The sequence below is a fragment of the Rattus norvegicus genome, chromosome 1 (genome assembly GCF_036323735.1).
Source record: "Rattus norvegicus strain BN/NHsdMcwi chromosome 1, GRCr8, whole genome shotgun sequence".
NCBI lineage: Eukaryota > Metazoa > Chordata > Mammalia > Rodentia > Muridae > Rattus > Rattus norvegicus.
In genome coordinates this window covers 265,568,428-265,574,769 of record NC_086019.1, presented here as the reverse complement: position 1 = coordinate 265,574,769, position 6,342 = coordinate 265,568,428, and the positions used below count along the sequence as shown (strand labels likewise).

At 46.1% G+C, this 6,342-nt stretch overlaps 2 pseudogenes; both read left to right on the top strand.

Annotated features, from left to right (window-relative positions):
- The first annotated feature begins 556 nt into the window (after nt 1-556).
- LOC120100457 (small nucleolar RNA SNORA17) lies at nt 557-649 on the top strand (annotated as a pseudogene).
- A 2,100-nt stretch (nt 650-2,749) lies between these two features.
- Rpl19-ps2 (ribosomal protein L19, pseudogene 2) lies at nt 2,750-3,316 on the top strand (annotated as a pseudogene).
- Nucleotides 3,317-6,342: the final 3,026 nt, after the last annotated feature.

Sequence of the window (6,342 nt, the reverse complement as noted above, 5' to 3'; positions counted from 1 at the left end):
AAATATCCTTTATGTGCCCCAAGTTCATGCCTTTCTCCCCATGAATGACTTCTGGCACCTGGCAGTCCCTGCTCTTGGTATTGGCCTTTCCTGGGTGGCTTGATAGTTCATTCTGTGAACTCCTAAATTCTGCTCCAGTGTTGGGACATAGCATTCTCTCCACTCACATGCTGAACAACATCCCAGTAGCAACGAAATGGTCACCGTTGTGTCTGAAATGAACATTGTAAAGCTATTGTAAGCATTCAATGTAGGCTTCTAGATGAAAATGCTCTAAGCTCCTTTGGGTAAACATCAAAGGTTAAAATTGTTGGGTTGTGTAGTAAAGAGTTAAATTTTCAAATTGTATTTTATTTTCTTTAAGGTAAGGTCTGACTATGTATCCCTGACTGGCCTGGAACTCACAGGGATCTGCCGGCATCTGCCTCCAAGTGCTGGGAAGAAAGGCATTCACAGCCCTTCTTTCCTAGTGTGTTTAATTTTATAAGAAACTCCCAAACTATTGAAAATGGCCAAGATGAAACTTCTTTGTATGCTAATTAAGAATGAAAGACATCCTGTCCCTAGAGGCACTGCAGGCGTGGCTGCTGTGTCACATGTGCATTGGTAGGTGACAGAGAGTCAACCTATGAACATCCGAATGACTAATAACCTAATGTTCCCTGAAAAATATCAAGCCAGAGATGACCACTGGTCCAGTGCCATGGAGACAGGTTCCAGGGTAGGGAACAAGACAGAGACTAGAAGAATTCCTCCTGGGAGTGAGTTCGAAACAGTCGACCCTCCCTTGGGGTCACTTAGGTGGCTGGGAGAGAAGTGAGGCCAAGATGACCACCAGACCTGAGCCGTGGGAGCTCAGACAGGAAGCTAGCCCGAGCTGACCTCTGGCCTGGAGCAGTGCAGGCCTGGAGGGACAGACCGTGCCTGAGATAACCCCCACCCAGCACCATAATGCCTGAGAGAGGCATAGCACTCCTGAGATGATCTCAGACACTCGGAGACCACTAGAGCCTTGGCGCCATAAGGAGCAAGTAAATGGTGGAGAAATGGAAGAGAAAGAGAAACAGAAGGATGCAGGTACAACGAAGAGAGGCAGAACTCGAAGGGAGTGAGGAACAGTCTGTTTATGAGTAGCCAGTGATACCACTGGGACCATGGTGGGCTCCTGGTCTGGGCTGCTACCGGGGAGGTGGAGGGGGACGTCTGGGTCTGTGGCCTTGCAGTGGTCTGACCTGCAGTCTGGGGCCCGGATGTTGATGTCTGAGGACTGTGCGAATTAGCCTCAGCCCTCACCTGGGCATCGTGGGAGAGCTGGCCCTAGGGGTATTGTTGTACAGGGAAATGTTAGTGATCCCCAAGAAAACAGACAGAAACCAACCTGATGCATCTCACAGCAAGGTCTTGGGAGTCACATCATAAACTCGATTTCTGCTCCTCTCTGCATTGGTGGGCATTAGGCACGGGGTGGGCTTGTAACCTGGGGGTACAGGTTTGTTGGAGGAATAACCTGGAGACACTGGTCTTGTTGGGGATTAGCCTAGAGACTGGAGCTAGGCTTGGGTTTTGTTGAGGGGAGAGGGGACAACTTGGAAACTAATGCTAAGTACCAGCCTCTTCATTTCCCTGAGTTCAAACCTAGGTCAGGTTCTCTAAAATGAAGTCTGAACTTAAAAGATTTGGCATCTCATCATGATAGCAAGAAACCTAACCCCGGGGTTGGGGATTTAGCTCAGTGGTAGAGAGCAAGGCCAGAGCAAGGCCAGAACAAGGCCCTGGGTTCAGTCCTCAGCTCTGGAAAAAAAAAAAAAAAAGACAAAAGAACAAAAAGAAACCTAACTCCACCCCTAGTCAGTTGCAGTGCTCTGTGGGAGTTGCTGGTGAGCCTGCCCTGAGAATATGACTCCTCTACCAATCTCCTCCTGTGCTGTAGTGTGATTAAGGGAGATCCTTACAGGCAGGAGATTGGGGTCACGAGAGCATGAGAGCAGACCCTGCCCCTCCCCTGGGCAGCACAGTAGAGTTGACCTTGGATATAGGGGGTTCCAAATGAGCTGCCCTGAGGGTGTGAATGTGGGAGAGCTGGCCCTGCCTCTTGTCTGCTATGTCATGGCTGTATGAGAAAGAAATCACCTCCCCTCTTTTGCCTTCACCGCCAGCAGGGGTCTGGAGAGTTGTCCCCAGCAAGGTTAAGAGAGCAGGAAGCTGTCCCTTCTCCTCACCTGGGCAGCACAGTAGAGCTGGCCCTTATGATGGGGACTTAGGTGAGCTGGCCCTGAGGTAAGGGGAACTGGAGAGCCAGAGGGCTAACCAGTTCAGGAATCTCTCAGGCTCACGGCCAGGGCTTTGAATTGGTCCATCCCAACATCTACTCCATTGATGAACTGCTGGAGTGCATGAAGACACCAGTTCTATAGACACCAAAACTCAGGATCTGAACCCCAGTGTTCTCTGATTTGTGACTTTGTCTGCCCCTCAATTAGATGTAAATTTCAACATGATTGCCTCCTTCTACAAACTAACCATACCTTCATCGTTAAGGATTAAAGGTGTGCACTAAGGGAGTGCCTATGTGTGTTCTAGCCAGATCGTACTGTAATCCAGGAGGCGTCTGCATTCCAGTTGGATCATATCTTTGGATGGGATCCCTTGCCAGAGCAGCCATATTGCTGGATTAAAATTCTTCTACACACAAAGAACTGATAAAAAGTTTTTAAAATAGCTCTTCCCTGTTGCTGCTGTGTCTGCAGCCATGAGCATGCTCAGGCTGCAGAAGAGGCTTGCCTCTAGTGTCCTCCACTGTGGTAAAAAAGAAGGTCTGGTTAGACCCCAATGAGACCAACAAAATCGACAATGCCAACTCCCGTCAGCTGACCAAAGAAGGACTGATCATCCAGAAGCCCGTGACTGTCCATTCCTGGGCCTGCTGCCGGAAAAACACCTTGGCCCGATAGAAGGGCAGGCACATGGGCATAGGGAAGAGGAAGGGTATTGCCAACGCTCGGATGCCCGAGAAGTTGACCTGGATGAGAAGGATGAGGATCCTGAGCTGGCTTCTCAGGAGATTCCGGGAATCTAAGAAGATTGTATCACAGCCTGTACCTGAAGGTCAAAGGGAATGTATTCAAAAACAAGCGGATTCTCACAGAGCAGATCCACAAACTGAAGGCAGACAAGGCCCACAAGGAGCTCCAGGCTGACCAGGCTGTGGCTCGCAGGTCTCAGACCAAGGAAGCACGAAAGCACCGGGAGGAGCGCCTCCAGGCCAAGAAGGAAGAAATCATCAAGACTATCCAAGGAGGAAGAGACCAAGACATAAAGCTTCCCTCCTGTCTGTACATAGTGGCCTGGCTGTGGCCTCACATGGTCATCAAAATAAAACAAGCCTTAAACAAAAGTTTTTTAAAAAAATTAAAGACAAAGAAATGGCCAAACTGTCCCCCAACATCTTCCATGCCAGTGTCAGTAAGAGTTCCTGTGGTGCCCACACTGATGTGGTGTTCTGGATTTAGGTGGTTCTAATGGGTATGGAGTAGTGCTAACTCATGGCTTGCATTTTTCCGCAAGGACGTGCAGTGGGGAACAGGTTTTCATTCTCTTGCTTGCTGCCCAAATTCCTTGTTGGGGTATCGTTAGGTCTTTGGCTTGATTTTTAAATTAGGTCACTCATCGCTTCAGTGTTGATTTGTATATGTTGTGTGTTTGGATAAAGTTATGTTTCACAAGCGTCATTTGTGTCTCACGCCATTTTAATGGAAGGACAGCTTGTCATCATTCCTTTCATGGACCATGCTTTTGCTGTCACACTTAAAAGCTCATCCCTGTGCCCAAGGCCATATTTTCCAGGAGTTCTATAATTTTGCATTTCATATTACATCTGTGATCCATTTGGAGTTGGTATCTATAAGACCTGCGTCTAAATTGATTTTTTTTTAACATGGATTTTTGAAAGCTAGTCTCTCCGCCCTCTTGGTTTTGCTCCACAGTTAAAGATCATTTCTGGGCTTTCTATTCTGTCACGTTGATTTGTCTTTTTTTCCTTCAATTTAGTGTCTTGATGACAATAACTTCATAATCAGTCTTGAGGCTGGGCAGGGTCAGTCCTCCAACCTGGTTCTCCTGAGGGCTGGCTCACGTCCCTTAGACTTGTGTCTTTTCATAGATTTACAGTCACTTCATCGGTGTCCTCAAAATCACTTGTTAGGGTTTGGGTCAGGACCTCCCTGCCTCTGAACAGAGTGTCTATATATACATTGGGGTTCTGTGATTGTGTTCATATAAAACTTGTATAGATTTTATTAGATTTATGCCAAGGTAAGGCTCTGTGTTTTAAGTTTCAATCCCTTATTCGCTCCTGGTATGTAAAAGAGCAATGGAGTTCTTTATGTGTGTGTGTGTGTGTGTGTGTGTGTGTGTGTGTGTGTGTGTGTGTATACAGATGCTGATGTGCACATGTGGAGGTCAGAGGTCAACCTCCAGTGTCCTTCCCTCAGGTACCTTCCATTTTTTGTTTGAGACAGAGTCATATTGTCTAGAAACTTCGCAGTATGGCCCAGGAGAGCTGGTTCACAATCTTCCAGAGATCTGTCAGGATCCACCTCCCTTATAGCCTTCTCTGGGATTGCAGGATATACCACACCTGAGTATGGTATTGTAGCGGTCTAACCTCAGGTCTTTGTGCTTCCCAGGCAAACACTTTACCAGTTAGTCTATTGTGCTGATTAGTTTCATGTCAATCTGACACAAGCTAGGGTCATCAAACAGGAGGGCATCATGGAGTAAATGCCTCCATAAGATCTGGCTGTGGGTAGACCTGTAGGGCATTTCCTTAATTTGCAATTCATGTGGGCGAACCAGCCCACTGTCGGCAGTGCCACCCCTAGGCTGGTCCTGGGTTCTCTAAGAAAGCAGCCTGATGGAACCAGTGACCAGCACCCTTCCATGGCTTCTGCATCAGCCCCTGCCTCCAGGTTCCTGTCCTGCTTGAGTTTCTATCCTGATTTCCTTCCACGAGAGTAAGCCAAATAAAATATTTCCTCCCCAAGTTGCTTTTGGTTATGACATTTCATCATAGCAATAATAACCCTACGTAAAAGAGCCATCCCCCACAGCCTAATGGTGGACATTATAGACTGTAACTCCTGTGAACAAAGGTAATTTTACTTCTTCATCCTAGTCTGAGTGCATTTTACTTCCTTTGAGAGCTGGGCTCCCAGAACCTGGTGAAACAAAATAGGAAGTAAAGAAGTAAAGACATCCTCGTCTTCCTCCTGAAATCTACAGGAAGCCTTACACTTTCCCACCGCTATCATAAATGTACAGGTGTGGGTTCTTGCATGAACGCTATCAGTGAATGTGATTGAGGAATTTCTTAATAAATACTTACATTAAAACATACACAGAAAAATGTCAGTAATGGATTTAATCACGAGAAAGAAACTTGTCATGAACCTCATTTGTCTAAGCTTGGACTGTACTTTGTTGTGGAGGTAAAAACTCCAGGCCGGGTAGGGTGGAAACAGTTTGCAACGGGATGATTTAATTCTCAGTTGGCTCTGAGTTTAAAATAATTGTTTTATTTAATTGTTTGTTTTAATTTTTTGTCTTAATTGTTTTGAAGTTTTAAACTTCTTGAAGTTATTAAGGATTATAATTAGAAAAACTTCACGTCTATGAGATTCTTAACATCAGGATGAGGTTAAGAGTTGTCTCTCTCCCCAGCTCCGAAAAAAAGAACCAAAAAAAAAAAAAAAAAGAGTTGTCTCTCCTCTTCCTCCCACTGGTTTGTTATGTGACTGTTTTTGTTTGTTTTGTGACTGTTTGTTTGTTTTCAGAGCTACAGATTTAACACAGGGCCTTTCATTTTTAACAGTATTTTTCATTATTTTGAATATTTTACTTATAAAATCAGTCATACCATTTTATGAGCAGTCCCATTCTGCGAACCTCGGCAGATGCTACTTTGTGGCAGCTCGTCATGGTTTGTTTGCTGCAATTGTTACAAAATATAAACTCAGGAGTTCTGACTGTTGGTGGGTTTGCTTTGCTCTGTGGCACTGTGGATTCAACCTTAAGGCTTGGAGTATGCTAGACAAGTGATCTGCTATGCAGCAGCAGTCATAACCCTTTCTGAGAAAGGATGCTGTGCGCTGCCTGGACTGACCTTGAATTCACTATACAGCCCAGGCCTTAAGCCTGCACCTCCTTCCCGCCCCCGCTAATGAGGTTGCAGCGTGAGCCACCGTATGTGACTCTCAGGGTCTTAGCTGGTCTCCAAAAGTTTGGTAATGTGACCTGTAGAAATCTAGCGCCACTCAGAAGAACTGAGGAGAGGCAGGTTGAAGC